This window comes from Mauremys mutica, chromosome 2 (assembly GCF_020497125.1).
Source record: "Mauremys mutica isolate MM-2020 ecotype Southern chromosome 2, ASM2049712v1, whole genome shotgun sequence".
Lineage (NCBI taxonomy): Eukaryota > Metazoa > Chordata > Testudines > Geoemydidae > Mauremys > Mauremys mutica.
The window spans coordinates 135,539,995-135,560,931 of record NC_059073.1 but is presented as its reverse complement, the minus strand read 5'-3'; the positions used below and the strand labels follow the sequence as shown (position 1 = coordinate 135,560,931).

Genomic DNA, 20,937 nt, shown 5'->3' with positions numbered 1-20,937 from the left:
CAGATACTGTCCTTTATATGTCTGTGCAGCACCCCGCCCAGCGGGGCCCCAATCTCCGTTGGCGTCTCTAAGTGCAGACGTATCATAGAATATCAGGGTTGGAAGGGACCTCAGGAGGTCATGTAGTCCAACCCCCTGCTCAAAGCAGGACCAACACCAACTAAATCATCCCAGCCAGGATTTTGTGAAGCCTGAACTTAAAAACCTCTAAGGAAGGAGATTCCATCACCTTCCTAGGTAACCCATTCCAGTGCTTCACCACCCTCCTAGTGAAAAAGTTTTTCCTAATATCCAGCCTAAACCTCCCACACTGCAACTTGAGACCATTACTCCTTGTTCTGTCATCTGCTACCACTGAGAACAGTCTAGATCCATCCTCTTTGGAACCCCCTTTCAGGTAGTTGAAAGCAGCTATCAAATCCCCCCTTATTCTTCTCTTCTGCAGACTAAACAATCCCAGTTCCCTCAGCCTTTCCTCATAAGTCATGTGCTCCAGCCCCCTAATCATTTTTGTTGCCCTCCGCTGGACTCTTTCCAATTTTTCCACATCCTTCTTCTAGTGTGGGGCCCAAAACTGGACACAGTACTCCAGATGAGGCCTCACCAATGGAGAATAGAGAGGAATGATCACGTCCCTCGATCTGCTGGCAATGTCCCTACTTATACAGCCCAAAATGCCGTTAGCCTTCTTGGCAACAAGGGCACACTGTTGACTCATATCCAGCTTCTCATCCACTGTAACCCCTAGGTCCTTTTCTGCAGAACTGCTGCCTAGCCATTTGGTCCCTAGTCTGTAACAGTGCATGGGATTCGTCGGTCCTAAGTGCAGAACTCTGCACTTGTCCTTGTTGAACCTCATCAGATTTCTTTTGGCCCAATCCTCTAATTTGTCTAGGTCCCTCTATATCCTATCTACCACTCTTCCCAGTTTAGTGTCATCTGCAAACTTGCTGAGGGTGCAATCCACGCCTCCTCCAAATCATTAATGAAGATATTGAACAAAACGAGCCCCAGGACCAACCCGCGGGGCACTCTGCTTGATACCGACTGCCAACTAGACATGGAGCCATTGATCACTACCCATTGAGCCTGATGATTTAGCCAGCTCTCTATCCATCCATACTTCTTTAACTTGCTGGCAAGAACAACAACATTTCTCTCTCTCCCCAGGCACTCAGAAAATGATCACACTTGAACAGAACATCTCCATTCCTCCATGTCTCCCCACTCCAGACAGTGCCCAACTATCTCCAAAGCAGTCATCATGTGATGTTAATGGGTGGCAAGGACTGGAAAAACCTGGCTGTGCCACTGTCTGCACTTTAACCCTGAGAGCAGTTCCACAGCAATTCATACAAACCAGAATTGTTTTCCTTCTCCCCCCATCTGAGCAGTGGTTTGTTCTAAGTGGCTCCTACCCTTTTCCATGCCCAGGCTGGCATCTTCCAGGATGAATCTACAGGTTTTTTAGACCTCTGCCTTCTGCATTTACAGACAATGCATTTCCATCTGAAAAGGGAACTTAAAAGCTATTAGTCAGGGAACACAGCAGATAGTAACTATAGCAATGCATCAATCACTGTGCGGTAATTACACACCGCTGGGCTGCCTGTAAAGGCCAGTCTACCTGGCAGAAAATGGCAGTAATCAGCCTATTGGCAGCAGACAATACGGCATCATTTGTAATTCTTATGGCTGCATGTTCCTCGTTTCACAGGGGCTGGATGCTAATCAATGAGTTGCCATAGTTACCTGGCATCGCACAGCTATCAATACATGATGAGATGCAAGAAAATTAGAGGGGGCTTTCAGCTGTGACTGCTGGGAGGAGCTCGGAGGAGCTGGGCAGGATTGCCCCCCCATATACCGCAACAGGCAGAAGCTCTTGGAGCTTGTACTCAACTCTCACTCTGTGATCCCAGTGCTGAGTTCAAAGAACCCCGCTCTCTGCTCAACACAGCAAGTCCCTTGCCCTTCTCAAGCACCATGTAAATGGAAAAGTCCTATCGAGTTCAATAGGAATTACATTATGAGTAGAATTACAGCATCACCAAGAGGACTCAGCCAAAATCAGGGGCCCCAATCATGCCGGTCCCTGTATAAACACATAACAAGAGACAGTCCCTGCCCCAAAGACCTTGCAATCTAAGTAGACAAGATAGGCAAACACTGGGAGGAGAAACAGAAGGTAAAGTGACTTGACCAAGGTCACACAAGAAGAATGTGGGGGATTGGGGAACTGAACCCACATCCAGAGGGACCTAGCTCAGGATCAACCCTTCTCTGAATGCAATAGGGTTTTGGAGGAATAGAATAGACTAGAATACCCTGGTGGTTTTAATGAGGAAGTTTAGCCCTACAAACTCAGTCAGCCACATCAAAAACAGAAGAACTTCAAAATCTGCCCCCAAAGTCAGGGACTTTCCTCTTAATCTTAGTCAAATGTGCTAAGGGGAGCAGGAAGATTTCTGCTAACGACCTAATTACTTTAATATGCAGCAGTATTAAAAAAGAAAGTGACACTTGATATTCAAGAAATTTAAGCCTAGTTACAAATCAATTAACTTCCTAAATTGTTCTTATTAAAGTAATTAAATTACCTACCTCAAGCTAGAATTTGAAGAGAAACCTTGAGTCTTTTTTATTTTTCCTCCACTGCTGCATGCAAACACTATTCTGTTTGGGGGGCTGTGGTTCTCTTGTGAGACTGAGTTGTGCTGATATATTAAACGTCACACCAGGGAGGCAGTTTTGTCTGTTGGGAAGAACAGGGAGACCGGGAGTCAGGACTCCTGGGTTCTAAACCCAGCACTAAGAAGGAGTGTGGTCAAGTGGTTAAAGCAAGTTGTAGGGACTCCTGGGTTCTAGACCCAACACTGGAAGGATGTATGGTCCAGTGTTTAGAGCAGGGGAGTTGGCGTGAGGATATCAGGTATTGTTCCTCCAGTAGGCACTCAATGACCCTGGTTCCCAATAGGTTATCTAATATCAGACTCATTACACCCATTCTCAGCTTATCTTCTCGGTTACATCAGCTGATACCAGGCTCTTTCCGCTTGTTCTCAGTCCCACTTTGGTGTGCAGCTAATGGGCCACTGTCCTGCAAGCTCCATGCAGATGGACCCCTGAATGGGTGCAGGGGTCTGCCAGCATGTATGAGTTTACAGGATCTTGGTGTCAGCTCAGGATGGCTTTTCTATCCATCACAGCCACTTGCCAGAAGCCGGTAGACTGTTCCCTTAATGCTCTTTGGATGTATCTGGGTATGGTTGATACATGAGGTCAGGTTTATCTGTGGGGCTGCCTTTTATGAAGATGATGATTGTCTGAGCTCACTGGCTTCTGCAACTACGTATGCGGAATGTTCAGACTCTACCAAGATGAATGAGATCTTGGGTCTTTTGATGGTCACTAAACCTTGCCACTTTTCAACTAGTCTGCAGCTGCTGTCCTCATAAAAACAGGCTTTATTTCCACAGATGTTCCCAGCCACCACTGCTGGGCATTTAGTGACACAACACCTTGACCTCCGATTCCCCACTGCCTGGTGCATTGTGTCCTCATATTTACCTGTGCAAAGGGAATGCAAAACTCTATCACTAGATTCTGATATGGGACAGGGTTTGCACTCGCTTGGCCCAGAGGTAAATGCCTACACAAGATGCAGGGCAGTGGAGAATCAAGCCTTTTGTGTGTGTTTGTCTGGAGGTTTAGGGAGGACAATTCATTTTTTTAAACACTGGAGATAAAAAAGGAATGCCAGATCTGATGATACTGGCTAAGCTGTTAAATAGTCATAGCAGCCTCTTGTGGCCATGGAGAGTGGTACAGGTATGAGCTGTTTGAATCTTAGGGCCTGACCCTGCAAGACTTTGTTTGTGTGAGTTTCAGAGTAGCAGCCGTGTTTAGGGTGACCAGATCACCCAGGTCAAATATCGGGACGCGGGGGGGGGGGGGCGGGGGCAGAGGGGGAAAAAATGGCGGCAGAGCAAAAAATAAATAAATCCCCCACCCCCGATTCCTCCTCCCTCCACAAGTGCTGGAGGGAGGCCCGGGAGACTCAGGGGAGCGCGGGGCCACGGTGAGTGTGAGTCCGGCCTGGCCCCGAGCAGGCAGGACTCGGGCGCGGTACCTGTAGGGAGAGTAGGGAGTGGCCTGCGGGGCCAGGCGGCGGCGGCTGTTCTCCCCACCTGTTCTCCCCACCTGAGAGCAGCCGCTGCTGCAGCTCCCACTGCCGCGGGGGGAGGAAGCGGCCGCTGGCCAAGCTTGGCAGCTGCGGCTCTTGTGCCCACGAACCCCCCGAGCCCGGGCCTGCTGCGGGGACCCAGCACGCACACAGTGCGCGCCCAGCCCCTGGCCACTCGTGTCTGGGCTGGCTGCCCAGCTGGTGCAATCCCGCGGGCGGCCCTGGAGTGGGGGCAGCAGGCCCCAGCCCCCCCATCCCGCTCGGGTCCCACAGGGGAACGAACGGGGCTGGGCTGCCGATGCCTCCGCCGCGGGATTGCACCCAGCTGGGCAGCCAGCCCAGACGCGACTGGCCAGCGGCTGGGCGCAGCGTGTGTGCTGCTGGGTCCCCGCAGCAGGCCCGGGCTCGGGGGGTTCGGGCCCGGGCACCACATGCTTGGGCGCTTCCTCCCCCCGCGGCAGTGGGAGCTGCAGCAGCAGTTGCTCCCATGTCCCGCTGCCCAGGTGGGGAGAACAGCCACCGCCTGGCCCCGCAGGCCACCCCCTAATCTCCCTCCAGGTACCGCGCCCGAGTCCTGCCTGCTCGGGGCCAGGCCGGACTCACACTCACCCCGGCCCCGCGTTCCCCTGTGTCTCCTGGGCATGGTTTGCTTGGCAAGAGGCGGGGATTTGGGGAGGGATCCAATTGGAGAAGGAGGGGGCGGAGTCGGGGCGGGGAAGGGCGCGAGCCCTTCCAGGCTCCGGAGCCTTTGCTTGTTTGTCCAGTGTCCCGACCTAACATTGGTCGGGACGCGGGACAAACAAGCAAATATCGGGACAGTCCCGATAAAATCGGGACGTCTGGTCACCCTAGCCGTGTTAGTCTGTATCCGCAAAAAGAACAGGAGTACTTGTGGCACCTTAAAGACTAACAAATTTATTTTAGCATGAGCTTTCGTGAGCTGCAGCTCACTTCTTCGGATGCATAGAATGGAACACATAGACAGGGGATATTTATACATACAGAGAACATGAAAAGGTGGAAGTATGCATACCAACAGGCAGAGTCTAATCAATTGAGATGAGCTATCGTCAGCAGGAGGAAAAAAAACTTTTTGAAGTGATAATTAAGATGGCCCATAGAAGGTGTGAGGAGAACTTAACATAGGGAAATAGATTCAATTGGTGTAATGACCCAACCATTCCCAGTCTTTGTTTAGGCCACAGTTAATAGTATCTAGTTTGCATATTAATTCAAGTTCAGCAGTTTCTCTTTGGAGTCTGTTTTTGAAGTTTTTTTGTTGCAAAATTGCCACCTTCAAGTCTGTCACTGAGTGGTTAGAGAGGTTGAAGTGTTCTCCCACTGGTTTTTGAATGTTATGATTCCTGATGTCAGATTTGTGTCCATTTATTCTTTTGCGTAGAGACTGTCCGGTTTGGCCAATGTACATGGCAGAGGGGCATTGCTGGCACATGATGGCATATATCACGTTGGTAGATGTGCAGGTGTACGAGCCCCTGATGGTGTGTCTGATGTGATTAGGTCCTATGATGGTGTCACTTGAATGGATATGTGGACAGAGCTGGCATCGGGCTTTGTTGCAAGGATAGGTTCCTGGGTTAGTGTTTATGTTGTATGGTGTGCGGTTGCTGGTGAGTATTTGCTTCAGGTTGGGAGGCTGTCTATAAGCGAGGACTGGCCTGTCTCCCAAGATCTGTGAGAGTGAGGGATCATCTTTAAGGATAGGTTGTAAATCTTTGATGATGTGCTGGAGAGGTTTTAGTTGGGGGCTGTAGGTGATGTCTCATTTCCTCACAGGAGTGAGGACCACTGCGGTGAGTAAGGGCTGGCAAGGTCAGGCCATCAGTCTGCATATTTTACTAAGAGAAGGAAAAACTTTCAGAATTAAAGTGAAAGTAACAAGAAATCACTGGCCAGATGCTGAAGTCCTGCCTGAGTAAAGACGTCAGGATTTAGACCCATCACAACATGATTTAATGATGTCTCCACTCGGTGAGCAGATTCAAAAATGAAACTGACCAGGAACTCAAACTAAGATACTCTTTGTGCTGGAGCTGGCTCTACCGAATAAAACAGCCTTGCAGCTTAGTGACTAGCTACTTTAAATCAGCTTCTATCCTAGTGGTTCAACTAGGCCAGAGGTTCTCAACCTTTTTCTTTTTGAGCTCTCCCCCACCCCCAACATGCTATAAAAACCCCATAGCCCGGTTGGGCCACAACAATGGTTTTTCTCCATCTAAAGCCATGGGCCAGCATTAAGGGGTAACAAGCAGGGTAACTGCTCCGGGGTCCTACAATGCTAAGTTGCTCAGGCTTCGATTTCACTCCCTGGTGTTGAGGCTTGAGGTTCCAGGCTGCAGTCCTGCGCGGCAGGCCTCTAACTTTATTCCCTGGGCCCTATGACTCTAACACCGGCCATACTTGGCAGACCCCTTGAAACCTGCGTGCAGCCACCCATGGGGCCCAGAACCCCTTGTTGAGAACCACTGGACTAGGCTATCTCAGAGGAGTGAATGTAGCTTTAAGCCATACTCTGCTGGAGTAACTCCCTCTCTCAGCTGACACCCTCTTTTCTCTCCCTGTTTTCTGGAGTTCTGCCACTAGGTTGCAGTCATGACCAGCGCTGTGAGAATAACTGGATTTGTTGGTTTGCTGGTAGTTCCAAAAAAAGTTGGGGGGGGGGAAATTGCTTCAAGCTGACCCAGGAGGAAAATTATCCAAAATTTTCAGCAAACTGAAAAGTTGAAAAAAAAATTAAACAAAAAGTCATTTCAAATAAAAACATTGAAACATTTCATTTCAAAAATGCCAAAACAAAATATTTAGGGTTTTTAAGAATTTGGGCTTTGAGGGGAGGGTGTTTGACCAAAACAGTTTGAAAAAAATGAAACACATTCGCAAAATGTTTCAATCAACCCAAATCTGCATTTTTCTCCCCCCCCCCCCCCCCCGCAAAAAAAAGTTTGAGTCAAACAATTGCCCCCAGCTCTAGTGATGACTACGTTACACCACAAGTCAAGGACAATTTAAACCTCATGTAGTTATGATGCATGTTCCTTCATGCACAATTATTTTCTATTCCAGAAGCAACTAGAAGCCCCTGCTGAGATCAGGGCCCCATTGTGTTAGATGCTGTATGGCCACATAGTGAGAGACAGTCCCTGGCCCAAGAGTTTACTCTCTGAGTAGACAAGATAGAGAGGTGGAGCAAAGACACAGAGAGGGGAAGTGATTTGCCTGAGGTCACATAGCAGAAGTAGGAACAGAACCCAAATCTCCTGCCTCTTCCTAGCCCAGTACCCCAATCCACTAGACCCCCTTGACTTTCTCACTCTCCAGAACAATTCTCCACATGTGTCCCCAAAAGGGAAGGCATTCTGTTGTTATACGTCCCCTTCTCTGGGAGAGGTCGATACCAGGCTGCACACATGCTTCTGCCATGCAAAGTGCCCTGGCTTTTTTCCAGTGTGCCTGTTTAGCAAGGATGTGGCCAGCAGAGAGCAGCACAAGCTAAGGACAAAGGCCCTTCCACCAGATGGCTGAACACATTGTAGTAAACCAGATGCGGCATGCCTCGGGTAGTCCCGTAATCAGGGCCGGCTTTAGGCTGATTCCCCCGAATTGGGCCCGGCGCCTAAGAGGGCCCCGCTCCCCCGGACGGAGCACGGCAAGTCCTGCAACCCCGGCCCAGAGCACGGGCCGTAATAGTCTGATCTTTGCAGTCCCAGATGAATGGGAGAGCCCCCTGCATCCATACCACCCTCCCCACATGGCCTTAGCCCCAAGAGCTATAGCCAATGTCTCTCAGGAATTAGCAATTCCTTACGCGTTCTCTCTTTCCTGATTTGGTCTCCTCACCTCAAAAAAGATATTCTAGCACTAGAAAAGGTTCAGAAAAGAGCAACTAAAATGATTAGGGGTTTAGAGAGGGTCCCATATGAGGAAAGATTAAAGAGGCTAGGACTCTTCAGTTTGGAAAAGAGAAGACTAAGGGGGGACATGATAGAGGTATGTAAAATCATGAGTGATGTTGAGAAAGTGGATAAGGAAAAGTTATTTACTTATTCCCATAATACAAGAACTAGGGGTCACCAAATGAAATTAATAGGCAGCAGGTTTAAAACAAATAAAAGGAAGTTCTTCTTCACGCAGCGCACAGTCAACTTGTGGAACTCCTTACCTGAGGAGGTTGTGAAGGCTAGGACTATAACAATGTTTAAAAGGGGACTGGATAAATTCATGGTGGCTAAGTCCATAAATGGCTATTAGCCAGGATGGGTAAGAATGGTGTCCCTAGCCTCTGTTCATCAGAGGATGGAGATGGATGGCAGGAGAGAGATCACTTGATCATTGCCTGTTAGGTTCACTCCCTCAGGGGCACCTGGCATTGGCCACTGTCGGTAGACAGATACTGGGCTAGATGGACCTTTGGTCTGACCCGTTACTGCCTTTCTTATGTTCTTATGTTATTTCATCTGCCCTCTTCTGGCATTTCCCTCTTAACACCATTAACCTCAGGGACCCTTCTGTTCACTTTTCCCCCAGGCATTAGTTGGCCAGTGGCCCTGGGTGCAAGATGTTCCCATTTCAGACAACATCTGAGGATCTGGCCCCAGCAGAAGAAGTGGATCGGAACATCCTCCTTACTTCCAAACTCTTAGGAATGGAATCTCCACTCAGGGGGAAAAAATGACTCTTGTGCATCCGTCTCCCCAGCTGCCTTGTTCTGCAGATGTGACGTCCGTGACCCTTGTTCTCTGTTCACCCCGTTTGGTCACTATTAGTGGCTGAACTCCCTGAGTGCACTGCTGACTGAAAGCTCCAGGATTTTTACTTGATTCCTTGCACTGTGGTCGAGTGACACTGATTGACAGCCCCCCAGTGACTGGTCTGTCACTGAACCCTTCCCCACAGTGACAGCTCTCCCATTCCAGGGAGAGGCGAGGTGCCCTGGGCAAGAGCCAGCTGTCAGTTTAGCATCTGCTCTGAGATAGGATTGCTTTGCCCTTTCACAGCTCCAGAGTGGCAGCTGACCAGTTCCCTGCTTCTGCTTCTCACCCGAGGGAGGCTGGGAGAATGCAGCAGAGATATATTAGCCAAAGTTCATCTCCTGTATGAGCCACCTGTGATGTGGCCAGGAGTGGGTCATACATCCCCTGCCCATTGCGTTTGTCAGATGCTTTCAAAAACAGCCAGGGAAAGTGTTTGCATCTATCTAATTTTTTATCTGGGTTGTGTATTCCCAAATTGCAGAACAACTTCGGGTCTGTGTTTATATCATCCCCTTGCTCGCTGGCACCTTGTTTATTGCACCTCTCTACGTGCATCATCATTTCTGCCTGAGCTACACAACGTGCCTGCATTGCACCCACAAAAATATTCATGGATAGGCAAACAGGTAACCACACCTATAACACAGGTCACTGCATGTACTACTACGTCTTATATACCCATGGCATCTTTCAGCCCAATGGATCCCAAGGCACTCTGCCAGCTGTTTACTTGCAAGGCTGATGAAATGCAGCTGCCTCTGGGGTGAAAGGAGGGTGATAGCCACTCACACAGCACACTGCACAAAAGTCATACTCTCTTGTGATTATGTTTCAAATACAAACCTTCCAGTTGCCTCTCCTAAAATATAAAATAAACCACAATCAACTGGACACAAAGAAATTGCATCTTGGAGGATCTCAGTGGCTCAGGGTTTATGGTGTCCCTAGCACCCCTGGATTTACATTTCAGCATTCCAGGACTGCTGAAACTTACTACAGACAGAGAGACTACAGTGGACATATATCCCAAGGCTCCAAACCTATTAACTGCAAGGCAGTTAGAGAATCGTTTTTTCTGAGTGTTTGATGGGTTTATTTATCCTCACCGAGTAATTGCACACCATGCGGTTAGGCAGCACGCTAATGACACGCAAGGAGATGCCGACTTAGAGCTAGAAGCTGGGAGGTTGGGTGTGTTCTGAATATGCACACGCCATCCCCATGGGATTCCAGGTACATGCCAAGATCAAGCAACAGATCTGCCTTTTCATTTTAAATAACAGCACTTGAGTTTGGCACCCGGAGGTCACACGTGCTCTTTCCTCTCCAGGGTGTGCATGTCCAGGACGCTGACTTAGGATCCCCCTGATGCCAGCTGGGCACTGTTTACTCTCTGTCAAGGACATTTCCAGCTTCTTGTGCCAGCTCAGCTCTTCCTACTCTCCTGGCCAAAAGGGGAAGTAGGCTTAACTGAAGGGAACAGAACGCTGGAGAGAAATGGGAGGCTCAACGGGCTAATGCAAAAACCTGTCCCTGTTGCAGTGAGAAGTTGTTACTGGGAGGAGGGAGAGGGCTAAACATAAGGGAGTGTGAGGAAGACAGAAAGAAAGAGGAGGGAGGAAGAGAAGAAAGAGGAATGAAAGCCTCTCAGGTGACTTTGGCCCAGGCCCAGGAGTGTGGGTGTTTTAAGACAGGAGGAAGGAAAAGATACTGGAGACAGGGAGAAGGAGAAATGGAGAGAGAGGAGGTGTCTCTTAACTGAATCACCACAATGAAATCTCTCTCTTTGCCCAGAAACCAGCTGAAGCAAAACAAAATTCCATTTTCCTAGAACCCTAGTGGGTTCGACCTTACCTTGGGCTGTTGCAAAAACAAAGGGAGCTCTTGATGCAAGCAAAACCATCCTTGCTCTGAAAACAAAGCCCCTCCAGCTCCCCACCTGAGCCAGCTCCTGCCTCAGCCCCAGCCATGATTCTTCCCCCTGGATTCTTCCCCCTTTAAATATAGGGCAGGCTGGGTCAGCACTTCCAGGGATTCAGAAAAGAGCCAACTAACTGATCACTTGGCTTTTTGCAGCAAAGGCAACCTATCCTAGCATACGTGCGCAGAGGGGTTTATGATATGGAGCAAACGAGGAATTACCCATGCAAGGCAGAACATTAAAGAATCCAGCAGACACGGCATCTGTATAACTGAGCCATGAACGCTCCCTCTGGGCTGCAAATGGTGCTAGCCCATGAGTCAGCTGGCGTTTGGATCCTTTCCCATGTTTCTCAGTACTCCTGCCTCCAGACTGCACTCTAACTCATAGACTAGGCTCCCACTACAAAACAAAAAGCCAGAGGCGTGCCGGGTTAAAGACGACGCTGTGTAGCTGCCATGACTCCATCGAGTGGCTCTGATGTGAGGGAACCCAGCCATTGATTGAGCTTTTCCCTTTAGAAAACTTACCACAAAAACGGTTCTAGGCAGTAGAGCTACATGCACCCTGGTGCAGAGCCCATGTAACCCACTGGTCAGGGTGTGTGTTACGGGTCCCTCTCTGTGCCCGACCCACAGATAATATGCATCTGTTACAGCCCCACATAAGGGAGTTCGGCTCTTTAGCTCAAGCTGCATCAGCATATGCCTTTAATTCTCCAGGTCCCTGGTTTAATCCCCTGTAGGATGGCAGCACAAGTTCTATGCACCACTTAGGCTCCATTTCTGAGGGTGAAGTTCTTTTAGGGCTATTAGAGTCAATGAGAGTCTTTAAACTGACTTCAAAGGGCTTTGGATCAAGCTGTTAGGGTTTAAATCAAAATTAAGTGATGCATAAACCCTATTCACTTCCAAAGTGGATTAAGAGAAATCAGAAAAAATGACCCTTACTCCAGAATAAGAGTGTCCACATGGGGAGCTATTCCGGACTCTCTGTTCTGGTCAATTTCCCCATGTATATATGCCCTAAGTGAAACAGGGAGGATTCCTTTCTTTGTTTCATTAACTGAGCTAAGCTGTACTTAGTCCCCGAAGCCATTCCAGCAGGGCCTTTTAACCCAGTTTAAACACCATGTATTTGTGTTGGGATAAGAGCTTGTTATATAAGCTGATCCTGAGTGGTTCTGAAAGGTGCAGCTCAGAAGTGGGTGAGTTTGCATTTTACTTGGGTTGTCTTTTTTTTTTTTTTTTTTTTGGTGCATGCACGTGTGGTGGTTTAGCTGAACGAACAATGAATGTTCCATTTTGCACCAGGGATTTTGGGAGGCTTTTTAATTGATGTCTGCAAAGTGCTTGGAAATCCTCACAGGAGCAGTGCTGGAGAACTGCAAAATATTAGACCATGTCTATGTTACAGCAGCTGCAGAGCTATGGGGCGGAAGCGGTACCACTGCTGCACTGCGGGGTAGACATTTCTTACATCCAGGAAGAGATTTTTCTATCGATGTAATTAATCCACCTCTCCGAGATGCAGTAGCGAGGTGGATGGAAAACCTAACCACATCCATACCAGCATTACGTCAGCCTAACTCCAGTGCTCAGGGCACACATTTTTTCACAGCCCTGAAGGATGTAGCTAGATGGATCTAACTTTTAAGTATAGAACAGGCCTTAGGGCTTGTCTACACTACCGTGCAGGGTCGATCCAAGATACACAACTTCAGCTACATGAATAACGTAGCTGAAGTCGATGTACTTAGATCTACTTACCACAATGTCTTCACTGCGGTAAGTCTATAGCTGACGCTCTCCTGTCAACTCCGCTTGTGCTCCTCGTTCTGGTGGAGTACTGGAGTCGACAGGAGAGCACTAAGCGGTCGATTTATCATGTCTAGTATAGGCACGATAAATCGACCCCTGCTGGACCGATCGCTGCCTGCCAATCCGGCGGGTAGTGTAGACAAGCCCTCAGTGTTACTAGGCCTTGTCCTCCTGGGGAGGAGCCCCAATTGCTGAATCTGGTGTAGCTGTGTTGTTGATGACCCCTGCGCGCAAACGAGGGTAAGCCACATCATGCATTTACCTCCTTTATTATCGCAGTTGGTGCAGATCCCCATTTGCCCGTGTTCGTACTGAAGGTCCAGCCAGGCAGCTGCATTGAATGCTGAATTCCTGTGTGTAGACAAGGCTTTCGCTGTCAATTCTGCCTTTAAAATGCTTCCTGGAGAACCCTCCTTTCTCTCCCCCAACCAAAGACCCACTAGTGTTCTTCACAGCATGAGCAAATGAGATGAAATAACCACATGCCCCAGACCTTCCCTCAGCACTCAACACAGGGGTCTCCTTCTGCTGTAAGGGGGAGAGGCTCCATGAGTAGGTTTGACAGACATACATCTGCTCAGGATTAGAAACAAAAACGGGAATTTCCATGGGGTGGAAAGAAGTTAGGTGCCCAACTTCTATGGAATTTTGATGACATTTGGATGTGTAAGGCCCAGATCTGGACCTAATTCCCTTAGACTCTTGAAATCCCAGGCAGCCGTTTATTTTTAAAAAACTTATAGACTGATTAACAAAACAAAGCACAGCAAGGCATTGATGGCCCAAGCTTTTCCCTGCCAATGGGTTGTGGAACATTTCTCTATAGAGAGAAAGACCTTATCATCAGGGCTCGAAGCAGACATATCAAAATACTGTGACGTGAGATACTTTGGTTGGGTACTTTGCACAGGGGCCTTGTGTTTTTAATTTGCTCTCAGTGACTAGCATGCTTTCAATTGCTGTGTGAATAAATAAGGAGAAAAAAAGTGAGAAACAGAGGCAGGGATGAAGCTGTCCAGAATCTCATTCCTCTGCTGCATGCCCAGCTGGCAATTTTATTTTAAGAATAGAAAATAGGCTTGAGATGGATTGAAATTTTACTGGTGTGACCCACTGTTCAGTGTGTGCTCCATGTCTCCTTCAAATGGCTGAGCCACAAAGGTTTCTTGAGTCAGCTGTCAGGTTTTCCCAGTGCTCAGTTCCCAGAATGGGGGCCACAATTTTGAAAGTGCAGAGTAACTGACATGCTGAGCACTTTTGAAAATCTGGTCACTGATTTTGGTGCCAAGTGGACAGATTTTCACAGGAGCTCAGCACATACATTTGGGGCCAGGTTTTCAAAACTACACAGCTCCCTTTTACTGCTGACAGGTCCCATGGCTGCCCAGAGTGGGCTCAACTGCACTTGCTTTTGGGCTGGAGATGCAGCACGTACTGACATCTCACTGGCTGGCCATTCCATTCAGCCAAAGGTGATCAAGCCTCAGCAGAATGCTCCTGCGGTGCTAATTGCATATCAGTGAGGTGGAACGTTCCTGTAACCACAGACCTGGAATGCTGTAAAAGTGCATAAAGAGATGTATGCATTCAATTATGCAAAAAAACTCATTCTTTATGGGCTTTGGCTTCTAGTTTATAATACATTAAGCTAAACTGCACAGCACGTTCAGTTTTCATGGATGTCCATAAATGAGAATGGCAGCACATTTGGGAAAGGGCTTGCAGAGCAGGCTGCCTAGTTGGAATGGATCATTTACCTCTCCCATTGCACTAGCTGTGCACTAGCAGCATTCCCCAGGAGTAGGGGTGTGGGTAGGGTGACCAGACGTCCCTATTTCATAGGGACAGTCCTGATTTGGGGGATTTGTCTTATATAGGTGCCTATTACCTCCCATCCCCTGTCCAGATATTTCACCCTAAGTGTGGGAGAAAAGCCAATCAGGTGTGTGAGCCCAAAAATGGACCAAAAAGGACTTGTGGGCTGGGAAGAAACGGATTCTGCAGAATGATGCCAGAAGTAGTGTGATAGGGGTATAAGGATGAGCTACTAAGCAAGATATGAATCCTTGGAGTCTGGAGTTACAAAGGGCTCGGCTCTGTGATGGGTAAGCCAGAGTCTCAAACAGTCATGGAGACACTCGCTTCCTGAAGAGCTCCAGTTTCAGTAAATGCACCAAACTCAGAGCTCGTTTCTGCCCACTCTGGCTCGTGGTGAACAGTGCCTTGCTCTGCGAGTACCTCCATTGAAACCAATGGGGCTACCTGTGGAACCAGGCACTGGTCAATGTAAGGGAGGCCAAATCAGACCCCAAGCATTGAAGCTAAATCTAATAGGATCATTATTCTATGCCTAATATAGACCAACTACATATTTAATGAGGGTTAACTACTATGCAATAGAAATACAACTAGAGCAGCCAGAGTGTATCTCTGTGGGGGAAGTAGCTACCTAGATAGCGTTGCAGATTGTCAGTCTGTGCATCTAATGCACACATTTATTATGTGCACAATGGGTTAGGGGGGTTACCTAACTGTACGATGTTTAGCTAGCTCTAGGGAGATACATCTTTCTGCAATTAAATGTGTTAATTAATTGATTCATATTACTGAGAGCAGATATGTAAAACAATGCATTCATGCAAAAATATGTTAAAAAAATGGCAATTGCGACTGAGGTGTTGATGATGTTTGGATGCCTGTCCCTCTGTGCCCTGGACTCAGGTGGTTCTTTTCACCCCTCCTATGCTAGCACCCCTGGATGCTGATTTCCTCCCAGCCCCATGTTAATTTCGTTCAATTGGCCCTGGTAGCTAGAGTCTTCCTGCCCTTCCCCTTATTCCTCGATTTGTTTTGTTCTTTTCTTTGCTTTCTAATTTTGAGAACAAAGGAGAAGCGAGGGGGAGGTGGAATTGAAGTGGCTTCCTTTTTAATTGGAAACACTTTCTTTCCCCCCTCCCACCACAGCCCCCTCCCCACATTCCCAAGAGGGGCACCACTTATCATTAATGTAATGCATGAGTTATGAAACAAGTCAACTGTGGTGTCAGTCCAGCAGCCCCCCCCCCCCCACTCTCAGTTTGGGCAATGGGAGCGGCTGCAAATCTCCTCTTTTATTACAGTAATTACCAATGCCTCTATCACCATAAAAATCAAATTAGTCTGCGGCAAGATAAGGCCCCAGCCCAAGGCTGCAGTGGGAGAACAGATGTGGGGGCTTGTTATCGCGGAGACACAGCTCAGGAGGAAATGAAGAACAAAAGGAGACCAATCAGGAATTTGGCTCCTCTCTGCTGAGATGACTGCATGGGGGACTGGAGATGAGGAGAACGAAGGGGAATGAGTAAAGGGACCTGAGTCTTAGTGTTTTCCCTGCCTCTGCCCGGTGCTGTTTTTTCAAACTGCTCTCCAGGAGAGGCCAGTCGCTTCAGCCTGCATCAGCTTGGGGCAGAGCTCCCGGCTGGATATCCTACCAGGGAGGTCTGGCTGGCAGATAGGTCTTGAAAGCAAAGGGTTGACTGAGGTGGCTTGGTTCACGGGGAATGTGCAATCTTCCCGTGAAAACAGCTATACTAGCGCACCTCAGCCCTGACCAGTCCTCAGGCCCTTTCGTTCTTCCTGCTCTGCTGATGCAGCCAGGACTGCAGCCTCCTGGCTATTCCATCCTGTTCGCCACACTGTGACCTACCAACGCTCCTCAGTCCTACTCTGGAGCCCCACTGCAGTCCCAGTCCCAGACTCCAGACATGCCCAGCTCTTAGGGTGACCAGACAGCAAGTGTGAAAAATCGGGACGGGAGTGGGGGGTAATTGGCACCTATATTAGAAAAAACCCCAAATATCAGGACTGTCCCTATAAAATCAGGACATCTGGTCACCCTAACAGCTCTACCACTGCCCTTCAGTTCCATTCTCAAGCCCACCCTGCTGTTCCACTCCCTAGCCCCACATGCAGCTTTTCTGGTTTTTAGTATTCTTCATCTGCATCCCATAAAGGAGAAAGGAGACGAGGTTGCAGATCCCGCAGCAGACAAATTCCATGAGGTGAAATTACAAGAATGAGGTAAATCATTAACTGCAGCTGGGTCCCCCTGCCATCTTAATGGACTGGTGTAATGAACACATCACACAGGATTTATGAGCACCGGATGCCAGGCATTGCAGTAACATGACAAATTCACTTTGACTGACTGACATCGACAAGATCACACTGCCTGGCTCCCCTTGAAGTCACTGGCTCCCTTCAGTCTCTCGTCTTTACATTTGCCTGCAAAGTGCTATGCTACTCTGTTGCTAACACCAGTAACCCTGGAAGTTCATTGCATGGCATCGCAGTTCAGTAGATACCCTGCCAAGGCCTTGGCTATGAGCATCCTGGCCATGTCGAGCAATAGATATATCAACCTACCGGTTATTGCGTTACCAATCTGAGTCACTGTGACTGCTAGTGCAGCAAGAAGAGAGGGAAAGGGGGTGGCGTCTAGGGGAGGTTCTGCACACACAAGGCAAAACAAGGGGGAACCCTGTCCTTTGTTGCGGGGGGGGGATGTCCTTTGTTGGTGGGTATCATCCTTGTAATTATTTATATTGCAGTAGCACCTCCATGCTCCCCATTGTGCTAGGTGCTGTACACACACATAGTGAGGGACAGTCCCTGCCCCAAAGAGCTCATTGTCTGAACAGACAAGAGAGCGGGTGGGGGAAAGGAAAGATTACTATTCCCGTATTAGAGATAGGAACCCTGAGGCCCAGACAGTTCCAGAGACTCGCCCAAGGTCATCTGTTAAGTAAGGAGAGGTGCTCTGACATTACAGTGCAAAGGGCCATAAGAAGCACTGGGACAGACAGTCACACAGGGAGTCTGTAGCAGAACTGGGAAATGAATGCAGTTCTCCTGACTCTTTCTCCAGACCCTTAACCACAAAACCATCCTTCCTTCATGTTACCCAATATTGTCTAATAATGTCATCCCAAACAGGGGGAGGGGAGGTATGCGGGAGTGGAATGGTTTGATTAGGATGGCAGTGGATTCACCTTATAGGAAGTACCAGCTCTATGGTTTTTTCTGTCCTGAGCTAACAGGAAATCTGTGTCTGCCCCTCTGCTAATGCCATGTCTACACTAGAAGCACTTTACGGGTATAGGAATACTGGTATACTGGCAAAACACTCCTGGCATGGACACAGATATACCATCAAAGCTGTGCTTTGTACTAGTATCATAAAACCAACCCTCAGACAGAAACTATCTACACCCATAAAGCAAAGCATAGCTACATCTACACCAGGACCTTCCACTGACACAGCTCTGTTGGTCGGGGATCACACCTCTTCACACCCCGACACACACAGTATGCTGGCTGAAGGCTGTAGCGTAGACCAGGACAGAGAAGGACTGGGTATTCCCCTGGTCTGGGAAGCAAAAATGAGCCTGTGCTGTCTTTAAAGTGATGATTTCTCTCCCTCTTTTTGTTTTTAAACAGCCCTGCCAGCACTCACACATTGAGCAGTTGCTAAGCATTTTGCTGCCCTAGGAGATGTTCTGCCTGGATGGTAGAACTGAGAGACAGCCCTCAGATCACCTTTTTTAAAGGGAATATGAGATGCAAAATTAGTCCAGGCCAATTGTGGAAATTAATGATCTCCTTGGAACTTTTCACAAGGATGGGGAGGGTTAGCCTATGTCCTGCCTCACTATACTTCCCGCCCCCAGCCGCCCCACCCCTGCAGTTCTAGGTGGATAGAGGATTCGCCTTGCCTTTTGGCACTAATTTATTTTATGATATCATTTTGCAGTTAAACACCTGCCACATTCCTCCCCAGAGCTGACTGCATTTCAGTGACGGGGTGAAGGAATTCTGATATACTTTATAAATACCTTGTGATGTACATTGGGGTCTTTCAGGATGAAAGGCACTATGTAAATGCAGGATACTCTGTTTTATTAGTTATAGAGAACTGAAATATGTGTATAAAGCGAGAGAGTCCATATATATATGGGCCCTGTTCTTAGGGTGACCAGATGTCCCGATTTTATAGGGACAGTCCTGATTTGGGGGGCTTTTTCTTATATAGGCACCTATTATCCCCCACCCCCAGTCCCGATTTTTTACACTTGCTGTCTGGTCACCCTACCTATTCTGCGGGGGCAGGGCCGCTGAGAGCAGGTTCGGGCCCCGGTGAAAAAAAATGTTCTCCCCCCCCCCAGCAAGGGCAGATCGGCTAAACAGGCCGACAAAGTCGGGGAAGCCGGGCCCTGGGCCCCCTTCTGGACCGCCGGTCCCCAGTAATTTGTACCCGCTTCCCCCTCCTCTCGTCAGCCCTGGGCAGGGGGCTGCAGGTAAGAAGTGTGGCAGGGACAGTAGGGTGGCCAGACAGCAAGTGTGAAAAATCAGGACTGCGGGTGAGGGGTAATAGGCACCTATACAAGACAAAGCCCCAAATATCGGGACTGTCCCTATAAAATCAGGATATCTGGTCACCTTAACTACCAGAGTGGTATGAGGGTCCCCACTGGAAGAATGGGCGAGGCTGCAGGTCAAGACTGAGGTGAGTTGGCAGAGCTGTTTGTGGGGAGCCTACGGCTGGAATAGCAGGGGTGGCTAATGAACAGAAAAAGAGACATCAGCAGAGCTGTCTCCAGAAACCTCCCCAACAGCCCCTATCCACAGTGTTGCTAGCCTTTATCCAGTCCTGCCAGAACCCTGTTTTTCAGTCCAGCAACACAGTATAATTTTTTAATTAAACAGCCCCTTGGAAAGGAAGGCACATATGTCTTTTAATCTTGAAAGCAGCCGGCTGCTGGCACTAGCCACTGAGCGATTCCCCGTGGGAGAGTCATCTCCGGCAAGAGGGATTTAGAAATGGGTTTCTCACATGCAGCAGAAGCAGGCGGCTTCCTCCGCTTCACAGCTACAATCTCACCACTGCTGCGTTCTGTTTTCCACTTGGAGGGAGAGGGGGGCAACATTTCCCTTTCTTTCCTCCCCCTCCTAAACAGAATCAGAAAGGATTTTCTCCAGCAGACCCCTGTAGGATTCTGTATTGAACAACAGCATCTAATTACGCCTTTGGTAAAGGAACAGCCACAGCTTGAATGAGCTGAGGAGCTCTCTGCACAGCCCACTGCTCCAATCTGGCTTTCCCCATCATCCCCCTGGAGTCCTGGGCCTGCCCAGCGTATGTCGGAAACACCATATGATCTATAAGGGGCTTTACATCTGGAGCTCTCTCACTGTTCTCCGAATCCAGGATTTATTAGCATCACATACATGAAGGATGTGAATAGCGAGGAGGTTTCCAACAATTCCCTCTACTGACAGATCCCCAGCCATCTGTGTTCCCTCGGCGGATTCTCGTCTCCCCCTACCCCCACACACTTTTAATACCCTGTGTTGTGTGCGTTGTTTTTAACACTTGAGCCAAGTAGAAATAATAACCCTGTTGGTTAAAGCAGGGAGTGATTGTTCTCAGCTCAAGATCCTGCTAACAGCTGCTTTTACAGGAGCGGATAGTGCAGCCTTTGTTCAGAATAAAATGGGCACAAAGAGCCAGGCAGCAGCTCTGCAGCTGTTAACAGCTGGAAGGGGACACAGGGCTATTTGGGACTGGGGCTCGCTGATGATTCCATTGATAAATGATTTCTTCTTCTTTTGCTCTTGAAAGGAAAACGCCGGGAGCTGTGGTATTTGTTCACCACCTTGTTACCTACCCCACTGGGTAATGAAAAGCACTTATGGGCTGATTGCTGAAGACTCCAGTAGTGCTTTTTCTTTAGCCATTGCTGAAACGCAGCCACCTCTGGGGTGGAATGTGACAGCCTTTATCAGGCACACAGCAACTGTGTGCTGTAACTTTAAGACAGTAAGTGAAACAAAATACTGGAAGAAACGTCTGTTAGTCTATAAGGTGCCACAGGACTCTGTCGCTAAAATACTGAAAGAGATTCTATGCTGCCCCTCGTGTAAGGAGCAACCCCGAAAGTGCAGCCCAAGCACAAGGGGAAATTTGGCCTTAAGCCCAAATTCTAGGTCAGATGCTGGTGGTGGTGTCAATGAAGAGCCTAGAGTAAATGAGAGCAGTCTCAGGATTTATTGCAGCCTTACTTGGGGTGCCCATGAGCTGCTCCACAAGCCAGAGTCCCTGTAGCCCCATGTGCCATAGAGTCACCCTGTCCCTCCTCTGATCCATCCCCTCCCATTCCTAGTAGACAATGAGTCCTACTATGTTGCTTTGGATTTGTA

General features: G+C 48.6%; 1 long non-coding RNA gene across 1 annotated transcript in view; it reads right to left on the bottom strand.

The window, feature by feature from the left end:
- LOC123365169 overlaps positions 1–20,937 on the bottom strand; it is a 31,876-nt gene that overhangs the window by 4,537 nt on the left and 6,402 nt on the right. The window contains exon 2 of the long non-coding RNA XR_006577458.1: positions 12,962–13,050. This is a non-coding gene — a long non-coding RNA (uncharacterized LOC123365169). The remainder of the gene's footprint in view (positions 1–12,961; positions 13,051–20,937) is intronic.